This window comes from Coenobita brevimanus, unplaced genomic scaffold, assembly GCF_032717465.1.
Source record: "Coenobita brevimanus isolate Jiangsu-jjx unplaced genomic scaffold, ASM3271746v2 jjx.HiC_scaffold_2567, whole genome shotgun sequence".
Lineage (NCBI taxonomy): Eukaryota > Metazoa > Arthropoda > Malacostraca > Decapoda > Coenobitidae > Coenobita > Coenobita brevimanus.
In genome coordinates this window covers 100,552-118,611 of record NW_027643508.1, presented here as the reverse complement: position 1 = coordinate 118,611, position 18,060 = coordinate 100,552, and the positions used below count along the sequence as shown (strand labels likewise).

Sequence of the window (18,060 nt, the reverse complement as noted above, 5' to 3'; positions counted from 1 at the left end):
GAAGAAATGAGGGAAGAGACCCAAGCTATGAAGGAAGAGCTACAGAAAGTGAGAGAGGAGCAGGAAGAGATGGGAAGGAGAATGATATATGAAGAAGGATTGGAATGAAAGAGAGGGAAAGGATGAACGTACAGTGGGGATGAAAGAGAAGTTGGATGAGGTGTGGGAGAAGCACATAGAGCTGCAGGAAAAGATGAATGCCATTTATGGAAGATGGGAGGAAAAGGAGAAAGAAATGAAAGAATTGGTAACTAATATTACTGAGAAGGTGCTTAAGAGTGTAATGGAAAATTTAGAAGAGAGAGAGGATAAGGAAAAGAGAAGGAAGAATTTAGTTGTGTTCAGTGTGCTAGGAAGTGATAATAGGGAGGCCAGAGAGAGAGAAAAAGAGGCTACAGAGGTATGTGCTAGAATATTTAAAGAAGTATTTATCCTTCTTTTTCTGTGCCTGCCCTCCTCTCTTCCTATTTCTCCCATCTTTCCTGTCACTTCTTATTGCTTTTCTTTCCCTTACAGGTAGCTTTACATTGAGTGACAAGCCTAATGGTTTCCTGTATGCCAAGAAACCATTTACAACGCTGGGTGGTAACCATATAACCAAACCATAAGTGCTCCCTACGTGTCAATAAGTGGGTTGGCGGAGGGTTAGTGCCCCTCCCCTTAAAACAACTAACTCAACAGTCTAATGGCCACCCCTTACGGGATTATGGCGTCTGGCAATAGATAGATAGATAGATAGATTATGATAACCTTGTCTCAGGCTCCTACACGACTAATGAAGTAAAACAGTACTGACACTTGCTGTTTTTAACATCCTTGGACTGAAAGGGAAAACAAAAAAATCTTGCAAATTGTACCTGGGACGTCTATTATGCAATATACAGCGTCCTCCATTAAGACAGGGGTTGGGTCTGCAAGAAACAGGGTGTGTGATGGCTGCCACACTGGGCTGTGCCTCAGCTGGTGGTGAGGCCTGAGGGTGGGGTGACAGTTGCACATGTGAGGTGAGGCAAGCGCATGTGCTTCTTGATGTCACGAGCACAGGAGTAACCAGAGCCGTCCTATTGCTTTAGTGCTGGTTTGACGCAGGTGTTTACTCCCACCTCGGCAATGTCCACTCCAGAGTCAACTGAGATCTGTAGGTGGTGTTAACTCCTTCAGTGCAAATACTGTACGTGTCTTTTTCATTTTAAAGCATCTTCATTATGTGAGCTTTCTTGTTTTATTATTTATTTATCTATTTTTTACTTAATTACTTATTTATTTATCTGTGTGCACAGTAAACCATATACAGTATAGTTAATAATAATATGGGTAATGATGATTATGTCAATGATGATGATGGCATAGGTGATGACAACAGTGATGCTAATGCCGAGGCTGATGATAAAATGACAACAATGATGATGATAATGACATGCTTTGTCTTTACCTTTTTACGGTGGAGAAGGAGCAACTGGTCAAGTGGACGGCGCGAGTGTGTAGCCAGCCAAATTCTCCACCCCTTCCTGCCACGTCCCAAAAAGACTGCCACTGCCTACAAGGCCACCACCCTCACTCCCACATGGTTGATGGCTGCCTCAACATCTTGCAGAGGTGTATGCCCACTCTCCTGCCCTCAATGAAAATTAGACGTATTATGAAGAGGTATTGTCCTTCTAAGTCTATCTATCTCTATCTATTGCCAGACGCCTCAATCCCGTTTGGGGTGGCCACAAACAAATCGCCTCCAAGTCGCCCTGTCCCCCGCCATTTCACTCCCCTGCTCCCAACTCACACCCCCCTCTCTCATATACCTCTCCACCCCATCTCTCCATCTCATCCTCGGCCTCCCCCTCCCTCTTTCCCCCTCCACCTCACTCACATACACTCTCTTCGTCAGTCTTTCACCCTCCATCCTCTCCACATGGCCAAACCACCTCAGTGTGTTCATCATAACGCTTCCTATCACATCCACATCAACACCACAACGCTCCTTTATATCCTCATTCGTCAGCCTGTCTCTCCATGTGACTCCATAGGCTCCTCTTAAATAACTCATTTCCACGGCTCTCACTCTTGACTTGTGTCCTTCCAACAACGTCCAAGCTTCACTTCCGTACGTTAGAGTTGGTATCACAATACTGTCATGTAGTAACTTTTTCACTTCCATGCTCACTTCCCTGTTTCTTATCACTGCTTTCAAAGAACCAGCAACCTTTCTTCCCTGCTGTACCCTTTCAAGCACTTCACCCTCCAAACCTCCATCCTTACTCATCACACTACCCAAGTACTTAAACGTACTCACATTTTCCAATTCCTCACCATCCAACCTCGCTGTACATTCACTGACTTCACCTCTCTCAAAGACCATCACTTTACTCTTCCCTACATTCACCTTTACATTCCGTTTCTTACACACTCACCCAAACTCATCCACCAAGCCTTGCAGCTCCCCTTCGTCTTCACTCAACAACACGGTATCATCTGCAAACAACAGTACAGGGAGTTTCCAAACACTATCCTCTCTCACCAGGGCCACTCCAACATCCACTACCCTACCTTGTACCTCTTTTATTACCCCATCCATGTACAGATTGAACAACCATGGAGACATGACACATCCCTGTTTCAACCCAACTTTCAAAGAGAAAAATTCACTTAGTTCACCATCCACACGCACTGCAGCCTTCGCACCATCGTACATACTCTTCACAGCATTCAACAACTTCCCATCTATTCCATATATTCTTAACACTTTCCACAATCCTAGTCTATCCACCCTGTCATATGCTTTCTCCAAATCCATGAAAGCCGCATACAACTTCTTTCCCTTCTCTAGAAACTTTTCCACTAAAGATCTGAGAATGAATATCTGATCTACACAACCTCTTCCCTTCCTAAAGCCTCCCTGTTCTTCTCCAACTAATTTCTCTGTTCTTTCTCTAACTCTGTCAATAAGTATCCTACCATATACTTTTCCTATTATACTAAGAAGACAAATGCCCCTATGATTACCACACACTTCTTTTTCCCCTTTTCCTTTGTACATGGGAATAATTATACCTGACTTCCAATCCTCCGGGACTCTACCTTCCTCCCAGGCCAATCTGCACATCTTCCACATCCATTCTACTACTATCTCTCCCCCATGCTTCAGCATTTCACCACACACTCCATCAATTCCTGGGGCTTTCCCTGATTTAACTTTCTTCATTGCTTCCACAACTTCTATCCTACTGATTTCTTCCTGTCTTCTCACCTCCCTCCTTCTTCCAGCCATTCCCCAGCCACTTATACTCGCATTACTTCCATCCTCCACGTTCAACAATTCCTTAAAGTGTTCTCTCCATCTGCTCACTTTTTCTCCTTTCTCCACTAGTAATCTACCATTTTTATCATTCACTCCCCTGCTAACTTCACTTCCACCCTGTCTTACTCTTTTCACCTCTTTCCAGAACATTTTCTTACAGTCCCTCCACTTTACACTCAAATTCCTTCCAAATTCCTCATCCACTCTCTTCTTATTCTCTCTTACTAATCTTTTCACCTCTCTCTTTCTTTCTACATATAACTCTCTCTTCCGCCTCTCAACTTCTTCCACGCCCCTATTTCTCATCCATTCATTGTATGCTTTCTTCTTTTGTGCCACAGCCTGTTTCACCTCTTCAGTCCACCACGCTGTTCCTTGCACCCCCCTCCGTCTTCTCTTCCTTCCACACACCACATCACATGCTGCACATATTTCTTCTGTAAATATTCTACACACACCTTCCACGTCCCCCATCTGCTCCAACTCATATTTGCCCAATCGTTCCTCCACTTCTCTCTTATACTCTGCCTTTTTCTCATCCTCTTGTAACCTTTCCACTCTCCTTGCAACTACTCCTTCCTCTCGTCTTTCCCTTCTTCTATTCCTCCATCTTACTTGAACTTTAACTCTGGCCACCACCAAGTAGTGGTCAGAAAGTCCACTCCCCCCACCTCTATAAACTCTTGCATCCAATATACATCTTTGCATCCTTTCATCCACACACACATAATCAATCATTGCCTTCCTTTCACTCAATTCACCAGTACATGAGCCTTTTTCTAATTCGAATAAAACTGCCTTTGTTAGGTTCAGTCACTGCTAATACTGTAGTTTGAAGATCTGAATATACAGTAGGAAAGACAGTTCTTCTTTGTGTAGATTAAAACTTAATGAAATTTCATGAACAGATCCCAGCTAATTCCATCACATCAGTACTGCATGGGATACCTCTAGCATATATCAAAACAGCCTTGTGTTACCAAACTGTGATATGTAAAGGTATGTCATGCTGTTTGCCGGGCTATGGGAAGGCCACTGGGTCTTAATGAATGGGCTGTTATGTATATATACACGGAAATGAAAAAAAAAAGAGTAAAAAAAATCACATCATAGGCATGGTAAAAGTTAACTGCAAAGACTGCATAGCAAGACAATGTGAGGTACCAGGGGCTCTTAGGAGCTCCCCAACATCTCTTCCTTAGCCATTTACTTTGCATATTGAAGCTTAACCCACTGTGGGACAGGATGACACTTAAATATTTAATTCTAGTCACTGCCAACAATCTTTCAAGTGAAGGAGATCCTTGTCCAACACCTGGGTATAAAACTATCTCAATTAATCCTCACAGGGATTCTGGCTATCACCTCATGAATTATTCTTGCTGAAGGAGTTCCCTGCCCAAAAAAGGTTTAATAATTTACTGCCTTTTTATTATATCCTATACCTTTTTAATATCAAAACTCCACATGACAAACATAAATGATTATACTAATGCACAATACACAAGGTAAACTTGCAAAAGGAAGGTGTTGTGGCTCTCCTTAGTTTGAAAGTATATGGCTCCTAGTGAGACAACATGAATAACCTGGAGAAAGACACTATGAGTCTAAGATCTTAATGTACATGAGAGATAAAGAACTTCAACCAAAGTTGGGTTTCTGCCATTTACAAAGTCATTATAATCACTGCTAACTCTTGTGACTTGTATGGCTGATTGAATCACAGTACAGATTGCCAGACGCCTCAATCCCGTTTGGGGTGGCCACAAACAAATCGTCTCCAAGTCGCCCTGTCCCCCGCCATCTCACTGCCCTGCTCCCAACTCACACCCCTCTCTCATATACCTCTCCACCCCATCCCTCCATCTCATCCTCGGCCTCCCCCTCCCTCTTCCCCTTTCCACCTCACTCACATACAATCTCTTCGTCAGTCTTTCACCCTCCATCCTCTCCACATGGCCAAACCACCTCAGTGTGTTCTTCACAACGCTTCCTACCACATCCACATCCACACCACAACGCTCCTTTATATCCTCATTCGTCAGCCTGTCTCTCCATGTGACTCCACAGGCTCCTCTTAAATAACTCATTTCCACTGCTCTCACTCTTGACTTGTGTCCTTCCAACAACGTCCAAGCTTCACTTCCGTACGTTAGAGTTGGTATCACAATACTGTCATGTTGTAACTTTTTCACTTCCATGCTCACTTCCCTGTTTCTTATCACTGCTTTCAAAGAACCAGCAACCTTTCTTCCCTGCTGTACCTTTCCACGCACTTCACCCTCCAAACCTCCATCCTTGCTCATCACACTCCCCAAGTACTTAATTAAACGTACTCACATTTTCCAATTCCTCACCATCCAACCTCGCTGTACATTCACTGACTTCACCCCTCTCAAAGACCATCACTTTACTCTTCCCTACATTCACTTTACATTCCGTTTCTTACACACTCTCCCAAACTCATCCACCAAGCCTTGCAGCTCCCCTTCGTCTTCACTCAACAACACAGCATCATCTGCAAACAACAGTACAGGGAGTTTTTCATCCTTTCTTCCAAATCTTTTATGTCTCTGATATTCTCTCTTTTTATTCTTTTTTCCAATTCTTCTTCAAACTTTTTCATTGATTTTTTATCTGACTTGTAATATTCTCTTACTATCCATTCCGTATTTCTGAATTGTTTTTCGTTTCTTTGCTTTTATTTTTATATCCATTAAATTATGATCTGACAAATCAAAAAACTCTTTACCTTCATCAATGTTCATACTTATATACTTATCATATAATTTATCATTGACCAAGGTATAATCTATAGTGCATTTTCGTTTTTCCCTACACCATGCAAATTCTCCTGTATATTTCTGACATGTGAAGAGAATGGAGAATGAAAGACTGACTAAGAGGGTGTATGTAGGTGAGGTGGAGGGAGGGAGAGGGAGAGGTAGACCGAGGATGAGGTGGAGGGATGGAGTTGAGAGGTATATGAGGGAGGGGGAGGGTAGTCAAATGGTGGGTGACAGAGCGACTTGGAGGCGTTTTGTCTGCAGCCACCCTTTGCGGGATTAGGGCGTCGGGCTATAGATATGTGGATAGATAGACATTTCTGATCTTCATTTAACATTATGAGCCTATATTTGTCCATCCAATCTAGTATCATCCTTCCATTATCATCTAATCTTTGTTCCCCTTTAAACCCTACATGCCTGTTATAATCTCCTGCTATCATTAATGGCTCTTCACTTCTCTCAATGATAGATTCTATTTCTTCCCTCATTGCTTTGTTTCTATTCTTATCATGTACAGCAAAATACACCACTATCAGTTTCATCTCCCAACCTCTTATTGAACATTTAGCATGTATCATATCAGTATTTATAGTGTTTACTTTGGTGGAGGGTTAGGGCCCCTCCCTGTAAAACAAATAACTCAGAGTCAAATGGCCACCCTGTACGGGATTATGGCATCTGGCAATAGATAGATAGATAGATAGACTTTACTGACTTCTATCCCTTGATTTCCCTTGTACAGAATCATTATCCCCCCTCCCTTCTTTTCTTCTAAATCTCTCATATTTTCTACAACACATATATTTTGACTAAATATTATACTGCTAATTTTCTTTTGTGTTTCTGTTAGGCACACGAGGCCAAAGCTAACATTAGAAGGTTAATAAATATTAGTAAAACCTGTGGACTAGAAATAAATAAAGCCAAAAGTCAATTCATTATATTCAATATGAAGGAGAAACCAACAGAAATAGAGGGTATAGAAGTGGTAAATTCAATTAAGTATTTGGGGGTAACAATAGTGGACTCTAAAGACTGCTTTAACCCGTGCCGTCCCGAGGACGTACTTCCACGTCCTCACGTTTTGTCACAGCTAATCCCGAGGACGTACTTCAACGTCCTGCAATTGCAAGGTTCATAATTTCCACAATTTTCAATTTTCGCGAGTCATTTTTGGTACGTATACACGGGACACCTGCCTCAACAAGATGCCAGGCAGAGAGAATGCCTTACCCAGCATGACCTCCTCCCCCCCCCTGCATGCCCTTTTCTCAGCAATTCACCTGTTATCAGTGACCTGGCCAGTATAGCCATGTCATGCCACGGTACGAAATTCAGGGCCAGAGTGATTCCCCAATCAATGACAATGTGGAGGACAAACTTTACATAGCATTAGAGGAAGAAACAGTTAGAAATGATGATCAGGTAATGTGGCAAAAAAAGGTCAGGTATTAGCGAGTGAAACAATGCTTATAATGCCTATATTACTGCTTGAAAACCAATATACTTTTGTACTACATATAAATTCGTAACAGTAGATAAATAAATACCGTTTATGAGTGGTGTGAAATAGTTATCCTCCCATAGAACTCGTTTTCTTTGGTGCCAGCCTGATAGAAAACCCAGTAAAGTAAGGAGGCTCTCCTACCTGTAATGAGTATTTTAAACCTCAGGTGAGCGATTTCTCTATGAATTTTCGATGTTTCTCACCAAAAGCGAAAGTTTTAGCAAAAAAAAAAAAGGTCAAAAATTGCCCGGGATTGGGGGGTACCAGTGGTCAAAAAGTGGCCGGGACTGGGCGGGTTAAAGGACATAGAGAAAACATCATTATGAAAGCACAAAGACCAGCAAACTTAACCTACTCTGTTATGGCTAGGAGCTGCAATAAAATTTTAATCAGTAAAACTTACTGGAAGAGCCTAGCACTCCCTGGAGTTCTGTATGCTGCAGGAGTAATTGATTTTAATAAAGAAGAAATAGACAAACTACAGAAAATAGAAAATGGAGTGTATAGAACAATGCTGGGAGGTAATATGAGCACTGCAGTAGGCTGCCTGAGGGGCGAAGTACGAGCCTCACTAATGGAAACAAAATTAAAGAGGGCAAAAGCTTCAATATCTCCAAGGTATTTTAAAGAGAAGAAATAATGCACTATTAATTGAAATTGTAGAAGAGCTGAGGGAACGCAAGAGTAAGTGGATGAGGGAATGTGAGAAGGCACTAAAAGATCTTGACTTAAATACAGAAGGGTTAAAAAATATAACAAAAGATGAACTAACCAGGAAAATATATGATGAGGACACAAAAAGGTGGGGAAAAGACATGGAAAATAAATCAAGCTTAGAAGTATATAAAAAATGGAAGAAAGAAATAGGTGGAGTAGATGAAATATATGATAATTCACCAGCCTCCATAATCCTGTTTAAATGCAGATCTAATACACTAAATTTAGCAAACAGAAATAGATTCAAGGGAACTGAGACAAATTGTCCAATATGTAATGCAGAAACAGAAGACTTGATACATTTTTTATTAGACTGCACAGGATATATGGAAGAAAGAACACAACTGGTAGAATTACAACAGCCATATATAGAGGAAATAGTATACTTGGGAACCTCCTATTTAATACAAGTGGTATTGAAAAAAAGAAATTAATAATATTTAAATGCTGGAAAAAAAGAGAAAGGAAAGTGAAGGAGCTCGGAAATTCAGGCGACTGATTATAGCTTACACGTAGTAAGAGAAGAGGAAGTGTGACCACAGAAAGACACAGAAGAAGGAGAAAAGAGAAAGAAGGAAATCGTTTAGAGGTGCCATTGTAAAGGCAATACCTCAACAACATCACATCACATACTATTATCATTTACTAATTGTTCTACTTCCTTACTTTTACATTTAGACAAACCTTGTATGTTAATAACCCTGAATAAAAATTCCCCCTCTTCACTGTTTATGTTCTCATTTCTCCGGTCCCGTCAGTTCTCATTATCATCTGTGTCCAATCTTACGATCTTCTATCTATCTATTGCCAGACGCCATAATCCCGTAAGGGGTGGTCATTTGACTTTGAGTTATTTGTTTTACGGGGAGGGGCACTAACCCTCCGCCAACCCACTTATTGACACGTAGGGAGCACGTATGGTTTGGTTATATGGTTACCACCCAGGGTTGTAAATGGTTTCTTGGCATGCAGGAAACCATTAGGCTTGTCACTCAATGTAAAGCCACCTGTAAAGGAAAGAAAAGCAGTCAGAAGTGAGAGGAAAGATGGGAGAAATAGGAAGAGAGGAGGACAGGCACAGAAAAAGAAGGATAAATACTTCTTTAAATATTCTAGCACATACCTCTGTACCCTCTTTCTCTCTCTCTCTGGCCTCCCTATTATCACTTCCTAGCACATTGAACACAACTAAATTCTTCCTTCTCTTTACCTTATCCTCCCTCTCTTCTAAATTTTCCATTACACTCTTAAGCACCTTCTCAGTAATATTAGTTACCAATTCTTTCATTTCTTTCTCCTTTTCCTCCCATCTTCCATAAATGGCATTCATCTTTTCCTGCAGCTCTATGTGCTTCTTCCACACCTCATCCAACTTCTCTTTCATCCCCACTGTACTTTCATTCTTTCCCTCTCTTTCATTCCAATCCTTCTTCATATATCATTCTCCTTCCCATCTCTTCCTGCTCCTCTCTCACTTTCTGTAGCTCTTCCTTCATAGCTTGGGTCTCTTCCCTCAGTTCTTCACATTGGTCCATGTTAATTCTTACCCTGGGTTTGCAGGCATTACAGATAAACATCATACCTTTATACCCTCTTCTTGCATGTGACATACTTCCCTCCTTTTTTCTTCCTCTTCTTCACTCCTTCTGCAGAGTTCCTTGTAATTCACTTTCCCAATAAATCCACATTTCTTGCAGTTCTTCTTCGTTGCTCCTCTACCTGTTATCTCCTCTCCTTCCATCTTTAATTTCCAAAAACAATAGCGTTTTGCCTCAGCCTCTCGGTCCTTCTTATTCTTCTTCTTGTGACCTCTGTTGCTTTGTATCGCTTCGTAGGTCCTCCTTCTCTTCTTGCTCCTTATCCTCTTCTCTTTTCTTGATCACACTTCAATTTTCGTTACCTTTTTTATATGTTTATTTACTGTCCTTCTTGCTGTTGCCTTTTCTTCCAACACTGTGTTAGAAATATTTTAGCAAACTTCATTATTCTCCCTGTTTCTTCCTCATCCCCATATAGTCCCAGTACTGTACAAATCCCCCCATCTTCTTCCTCAAGTCTTCTCTGCCATTCCTCCATTCCTATCACCGCTACTACTGATGCTATTAACTTCTCCCTTTGCTCTTTGTAGTTGCTGCATTCAACAATTAGGTGCTCTATTGTTTCTTTTATCCCCTCACAAAATTTGCAGTTCTTGTCCTGTTCCTCTCTATTTCTACCATTCACTTCCAGAGTACCTGTCCTAGCTTTAACTAACAGTCTACTTCCCCAGTCTCCTACATGCCAGTTTAACCCTTCTGGTTTTTGCTTTCTTTTATACCATTTCAGAGTCACTTTTCCTGTTAACCCCACTTTCCATCTGTTCAATCCGTTCTCTTCAATCTTTTTCTTAATATGTTTGCCTTCTATATGACTCCAAACCTCTGCCAGGTTTTCTCTCCTCTCCCATCTGTTAATTTCTCTCCCCCATGATGATCTTGCCCCTATTTCCTCCAGCACCCTCTTAGCCCATCTTTCCACACTGAGTTTTTCTATTTTCTTTGTGAACCCCAATTTTCCTTTCACAATTCTTTCTTTGAATGTGCTCCAGCCCATGTCTCCCCTTATGGCTTCTACTGCCGTACTTCTTGGGGCCCCCCAGGCCCCATCTACCCACTATGTCTTGTACTTTTTCCAGTTTCATGATAACTCCATCTCGGTAGTTTGTTATTTACTATCCATAGAGACAATAAGGCACTGCTATTCCTTTCCACAGACTCTTACCCACGTTATACTTGTTAATCACTCTACACCCTCCATTTATAATCATGCCTGCCATCTTCCGAGCTTTCCCTTCATTAATCTTTCTTTGTTTCTCCCCTCCTATTCCTTCCTTACTCACTTCTATACCTAAGTACGTATATTTATCTACTATTTCCATTACGTTGTTCCCCATCACCCACTGGTTCTTCTCCCTGTTATTAAATTCCATCACCTTGCATTTTCCTGCACTGAATCTTAGGTTCCATTCCCTCCCAAATCTGTCAGCTATTTCCATAAGGTCTTCCGTGTCTTTCCTGTTTTCCGCCAAGAGTACTACATCATCTGCATAAGCCAGGCATCCTAATTTCCAATCTCCAATCCTCACTCCTTTGCCTGATTTCCTGATTCTTACTAAAAGTTCTTCCAAGTAAATGTTGAACAACGTAGGGGACAACACACAGCCTTAACGCACCCAGATGTTATTGTTAACCCACCCTGTGCTTATATTTCCTGTTGTGAATTTCACTTTATTTTCTTCATACCATCTCTTTATTATTTCTACTATCTTGCCATCCACCCCAATATGTCTCAATAGTTTCAACAATTTACATCTATCAACGGTATCGTAAGCTTTTTCAAAGTCTAGAAATGCTAGGTATAACTCTTTTCCTTGCTTCTTGTTCCTCTCTATGATTTCTTTCATTACAAAAACATTTTCAAGGCCTCCCCTACCCTTCCTGAACCCACTCTGTTCCTCACCCCATATTTTGAACTGTTCTGCCCATGATATTAGTTTTTCATTTATTATCATCCCAAACACCTTAGCTAATACATTCATGACACTAATGGGCCTATAGTTTCCAATTTCCTCCTTAGCTTTTCCTCCACCCTTATGTATAAGTGTCACCCTACTTCTTTTCCAGTCCTGTGGTACCTCCCCTTCCTCCAGGATACGATTAAACAGATTTGTCAATGCCTTTGTCAATTTTTCCCCACCATATTTAATAAGTTCACCTATTATTCCATCTGTTCCTCCTGTCTTTCCATTCTTGATTGCTTTAACAGCCTTTTCTACATCTTTTCTTTCTATCCTTACATTCCCCATTTCTTTGCTATCACTATATATCCAAATATTCTCTGTGGATTCTTCCTCATTGTCTTTTAGCATTACTTTCTTCCAGTATCCTTCTACAATGGATCTAATTTCTTCCTCATGTTCTGTTTCTTTACCCTTTATTTTTAACTTAATACACTGTTCCACATCCCTTTCTCCAAGGTTTCTCTTCAACCTTTTCCACCCTTCTCTTTCTCTTTCCCTTCAGGGCATATCATTTAGTTTTTGAGCTTGTTCTTCTTCCCACTTTCCTATTTTTCTACAGATTATTATCTTTGCTGTCTGTTTTGCCTCTGTGTATCTTTTCCATGCTCTTTCCCAGTCCTGTCTATATTGTTTTCCATGTTTATTTATCATTTTCCCCCATTTTCTCTGTACCCTGTTTTCCCTCTTCCTGTCTTCAATTGCTAGTTCTACTTCCCTGTCCCACCAGCCTTTTAATCTTGTCGTTGTTATCTTCAATTTTTTTGTTCCTATTGTCCCTCTTGCCTCCTGAATTTCTTCCTCATGTTCTGTTTCTTTACCCTTTATTTTTAACGTAATACACTGTTCTACATCCCTTTCTCCAAACAAATCGCCTCCAAGTCGCCCTGTCCCCCGCCATTTCACTCCCCTGCTCCCAACTCACACCCCCTCTCTCATATACCTCTCCACCCCATCCCACCATCTCAACCTCGGCCTCCCTCCCTCTTTCCCCCTCCACCTCACTCACATACACTCTCTTCGTCAGTCTTTCACTCTCCATCCTCTCCACATGGCCAAACCACCTCAGTATGTTCCTCATAACGCTTCCTATCACATCCACATCAACACCACAACGCTCCTTTATATCCTCATTCGTCAGCCTGTCTCTCCATGTGACTCCACAGGCTCCTCTTAAATAACTCATTTCCACTGCTCTCACTCTTGACTTGTGTCCTTCCAACAATGTCCAAGCTTCACTTCCGTACATTAGAGTTGGGATCACAATACTGTCATGCAGTAACTTTTTCACTTCCATGCTCACTTCCCTGTTTCTTATCACTGCTTTCAAGGAACCAGCAACCTTTCTTCCCTGCTGTACCCTTTCAAGCACTTCACCCTCCAAACCTCCATCCTTACTCATCACACTACCCAAGTACTTAAACGTACTCACATTTTCCAATTCCTCACCATCCAACCTCGCTGTACATTCACTGACTTCACCTCTCTCAAAGACCATCACTTTACTCTTCCCTACATTCACCTTTAGATTCCGTTTCTTACACACTCTCTCAAACTCATCAACCAAGCCTTGCAGCTCCCCTTCATCTTCACTCAACAACACAGTATCATCTGCAAACAACAGTGCAGGGAGTTTCCAAACACTACCCTCTCTCACCATGGCCACTCCAACATCCACTACCCTACCTTGAACCTCTTTTATTACCCCATCCATGTACAGATTGAACAACCATGGAGACATGACACATCCCTGTTTCAACCCAACCTTCAAAGAGAAAAATTCACTTAGTTCACCATCCACACGCACTGCAGCCTTCGCACCATCGTACATACTCTTCACAGCATTCAACAACTTTCCATCTACTCCATATATTCTTAACACTTTCCACAATCCTTGTCTATCCACCCTGTCATATGCTTTCTCCAAATCCATGAATGCCGCATACAACTTCTTTCCCTTCTCTAAAAATTTTTCAACTAAGGATCTGAGAATGAATATCTGATCTACACAACCTCTTCCCTTCCTAAAGCCTCCCTGTTCTTCTCCAACTAATTTCTCTGTCCTCTCTCTAACTCTGTCAATAAGTATCCTACCATACACTTTTCCTATTATACTCAGAAGACAAATGCCCCTATGATTACCACACACTTCTTTTTCCCCTTTTCCTTTGTACAAGGGAATAATTATACCTGACTTCCAATCCTCCGGGACTCTACCTTCCTCCCAGGCTAATCTGCACATCTTCCACATCCATTCTACTACTATCTCTCCCCCATGCTTCAGCATTTCACCACACACTCCATCAATTCCTGGGGCTTTCCCCAATTTAACTTTCTTCATTGCTTCCACAACTTCTATCCTACTGATTTCTTCCTGTCTTCTCACCTCCCTCCTTCTCCCAGCCATTCCCCAGCCACTTATACTCGCATTACTTCCATCCTCTACGTTCAACAATTCCTTAAAGTGTTCTCTCCATCTGCTCACTTTTTCTCCCTTCTCCACTAGTAATCTACCATTTTTATCTTTCACTCCCCTGCTAACTTCACTTCCACCCTGTCTTACTCTTTTCACCTCTCTCCAGAACATTTTCTTACAGTCCCTCCACTTTACACTCAAATTTCTTCCAAATTCCTCATCCACTCTTTTCTTACTCTCTCTTACTAATCTTTTCACCTCTCTTCCTTTCTACATATAACTCTCTCTTCCGCCTCTCAACCTCTTCCACGCCCCTATTTCTCATCCATTCATTGTATGCTTTCTTCTTTTGTGCCACAGCCTGTTTCACCTCTTCAGTCCACCACGCTGTTCCTTGCACCCCCCTCCGTCTTCTCTTCCTTCCACACACCACATCACATGCTGCACATATTTCTTCTGTAAATATTCTACACACACCTTCCACGTCTCCCATCTGCTCCAATTCATATTTGCCCAATCGTTCCTCCACTTCTCTCTTATACTCTACCTTTTTCTCATCCTCTTGTAACCTTTCCACTCTCCTTGCATCTACTCCTTCCTCTCGTCTTTCCCTTCTTCTGTTCCTCCAACTTACTTGAACTTTAATTCTGGCCATCACCAAGTAGTGGTCAGAAAGTCCACTCCCCCAACCTCTATAAACTCTTGCATCCATTACACATCTTCGCATCCTTTCATCCACACACACATAATCAATCATTGCCTTCCTTTCATTCAGTTCACCACCCACCCTTCTCATCACTCGCCATGTATACCTGTGAATCATTTTATGCCTGAAGAGGGTATTGGCTATCACCAACCCCCTCCCAGCACAAATGTCCACTAATGCACTCCCATTCTCATCCATCTCAGCAGGCACACCCCACTCACCAACTATTCCATCCACCTTCACATTCCCAACTTTACCATTCATATCACCAATCAAAAACACTCTCTCCTTCCTTCCAAACTTTTCCATGCACACTTCTACATTTGTCCAGAACTCTTCTCTCACTCTTCTAGCACGATCTTGCGTTGGCGCATACACACACACAATCGCCCACATTTGTATTCCAACTTTCAACTTTACCCACACAATCCTTGACCCAACTGATCCATACTGTCTTATGCTCCTCTTCCATCTTTTACTCACAACTATACATACTCCTTCCTTTGCCCTCTCATTCTCACCTACTCCTGCACATATACCCCATCCATACTCCCATTCTCTCACACTTTCTCCTCCCAATCATTAATAGACCTTCCTCTCTTCTCTTCCTCACGTATCTGGTCATCTAGATTCTGACTGTATTTCTGCCAATTCGCATTAGCTATATCCTATTTCTTTCTCCATTGTGTCTTTTTTATTTCTTTTCGCCTATTTGTCTTTCCACATGTAATCCCAATCATTATATGGTCAGAAATGTCAACATTCTCATTTTTCCATATCTTGCATCCATATGTCTCAACCTCATGACTTATTATTATATAATCAATTGCTGATTTTATACCTCTGTCACTCCATGTTACTGGGTCTTCCAGCTCCCAGTTCTTTATCTTAAGCTGGGTCTTTTCTGTGAAGTCCAATGCCATCTGTTCGTTCTTGTTCACCCTCTCATTATTTAAACCAATATGGGCATTCAGGTCCCCCATTATTATCCACTTAGTACTTCATACAACTTTTTATTTTCTTCATAGTTTTCTTTTCCTTCCACTCCCATGTAAACTATCGTCACCCACCATTCTTCTTTCAGGTCAGTAATCTTTACAGTTAAAATGTCACCTTCAACAAACTTCAACAAACAAGGAAAGTGGGAATCAGTGGAGTATTATAGGACAGATGAGATATCACTACAACAGTATGCAAATAGAGTGGAAGAAAAACTTAATGAAGTCAGAGTTTCCAATATAACACAGATGAATACATTAATAGAAGAAGCTGCCAGCGAAACGCTAAAAACAAGATATAGAAGAAAGGTAATTGAAAGGGAAAATAAAATAAGGGAGCCTGTTTGGATGAACGATGAAATAAGAAAGGAAATAAAAGAGAGGAAAAGATTGAATAGGCAAAAAAGAAACATACAAAATCAGGATGAAAGAGACAGAGTATATGAGCTCTATAGGGAACAAAAACAGAAGGTGCAAATCCTCATTAGAAAGGAGATGTTTAAACATGAACAAAAGCTCACAAAAGAAATAAAAGAAAGCAATGAAAAGGGTAAAAAATTGTGGGAGGCTGTTAATAAACTAAGAGGTATAGACAAAAAATTAGACAAGTTAGCAATATACAGCAAAGAAGGTAACAAACTAAATGATATACAGGCTAGTGAGGAAATAATAAAATTTTGGGACAAAATCTATAAAAAGCATGAAATAAATGAAGCATGGAATAGTGACACAAGGCAAGAATACATTAACAAGCTGGACTTAGAAAGTAATCTGAATGTCATGAATATAGATATACCAATAGGACACAATATAGAGAACATATGAATTCCCTCCTAGTATAAGAGAACATATGGACATGTGCTGCAAAGTACAAAGCAAAATAAAACCCATGGAATATCCAAATATTACGCAAGACCAAGTAAAACATTGCATACAAAAGTTAAAAAAACAGAAAAGCCCCAGGACCAGATCAAAAGAAGCCTGAACTCTACAAAGTCCTGATAAAAAGTGAGCAGTGTATAGAAAGCCTTACAAACTGCTTTCAGCACATTATAGATGATGGGACAGAAGTTAAGGAATGGGTATGGTCAAATACAAAAATGATAGAGAAAACAACTAAACCTACATCAGACCAGCTCAGACCAATAGCGCTGACCAATGTTTCGTACAAAATATGTATGTCACTGATAGGAAACTTTGTGGATAGCCATATCACCATAAATAACGAGGCTAAAGAAACACAAGCAGGCTTCACAAAGGGAGCTAAAATAGAAGACAACTTATTAACCTTACAATACTGCATAGAGGATAGCTACCAGAAGGGAAAACCTCTTATAATAATATCCATTGATTACTCAAAAGCATTTGACTCAATTAAAAGAGAGAAAATAGTACAGGCACTAATGTGATACAAGGTACACCCAAAGATAATAGATACCATTGTTAACATATATAAAGAAGACAAAACAAAAATAAAAGTAGGTGATTCTGAAATAGAAATGGACATAACTAGCGGGATTAGACAAGGCTGCACAGGTTCAACAATATTATTCAAATTAATAACCAACCTGATAATAGAAAAATTGGAAGGGCAAACTATTGGATTCATTAATGAGAAACTGAAAATAGGAGTACTATTCTTTGCTGATGATGGACTGCTAATGGCACACTCGACAGAAGATGCAAAAGACAGCCTAAAAACAGTAATAGAATATAGTCAAGAATGTGGTCTAAACATAAATAGAACCAAAAGTAATATCATCATCCATAATATGAAAAACCAGCCAGATGAAATAGAAGGGATAAAAGTAACTGATAATATAAAGTACCTTGGATTACAGATAGATAACAAAAGAAACTACTTCAAAACACAGAAGGAAATGATGGCACAGAAAGCTCAAAAGATGGCAAATATTACATACTCGGTAATAGCAAGGAGTTGTAATAAAGTCATGATAGGTCAAACCTACTGGAAAAATGTAGCCGTACCTACAATACTTCATGGGTCAAATATCATAAATTACACGGAAGCAGAAATTGAAAAGCTACAGAGGATAGAGAACGGAGTAAACAGACAAA

The 18,060-nt window shown here is 40.7% G+C and overlaps 1 pseudogene; it reads right to left on the bottom strand.

Annotated features, from left to right (window-relative positions):
• LOC145389868 (putative neural-cadherin 2) overlaps positions 1-15,966 on the bottom strand; it is a 45,913-nt pseudogene extending 29,947 nt beyond the window's left edge.
• Between the last annotated feature and the right edge of the window lie 2,094 nt (positions 15,967-18,060).